The sequence below is a fragment of the Fukomys damarensis genome, unplaced genomic scaffold (assembly GCF_012274545.1).
Source record: "Fukomys damarensis isolate Sample0158 unplaced genomic scaffold, DMR_v1.0_HiC HiC_scaffold_16, whole genome shotgun sequence".
NCBI lineage: Eukaryota > Metazoa > Chordata > Mammalia > Rodentia > Bathyergidae > Fukomys > Fukomys damarensis.
The window spans coordinates 56,645,599-56,646,013 of NW_022900928.1; the positions used below are offsets into that span (position 1 = coordinate 56,645,599).

General features: G+C 33.7%; 1 protein-coding gene across 4 annotated transcripts in view; it reads left to right on the forward strand.

Annotated features, from left to right (window-relative positions):
• Atm (ATM serine/threonine kinase) overlaps positions 1-415 on the forward strand; it is a 114,423-nt gene that overhangs the window by 59,850 nt on the left and 54,158 nt on the right. The window lies entirely within an intron of this gene.

Here is a 415-nt window from a genome sequence, read left to right on the forward strand (position 1 = left end):
TCGGGATGCTGGCAGGAGGATAGCTGTGAGTTCAAGACCAACCTAGACTACATAGTGAGTTCCAGTTCAGACTCAATTACATAGTGACACCCTGTCCCAAAACCCCCCCCCCAAAAAAAATTTTTTTTTCTTGGATGTGGTAAACCTTTGACTTTTTAACAGTTCTGATAAAGTTCATTGTGACAGTTTTGCTTGTTTTCATTGTTTTGTCAAGGGACAGGAGCTTAGCATGACCTATTTTGTACTTAGCTGATATCTCTTCTCTTTTTGGCTTACAAATTATTAAAGCATTAGATATGAATGACATGTCAAATCATATCACAATTAGAGATACTGAATAAAATGACTTTTGAATGATTTCATTTTAAGTAGCTTCCTAGAACCTGTTTTATATATATATATATATATATATATA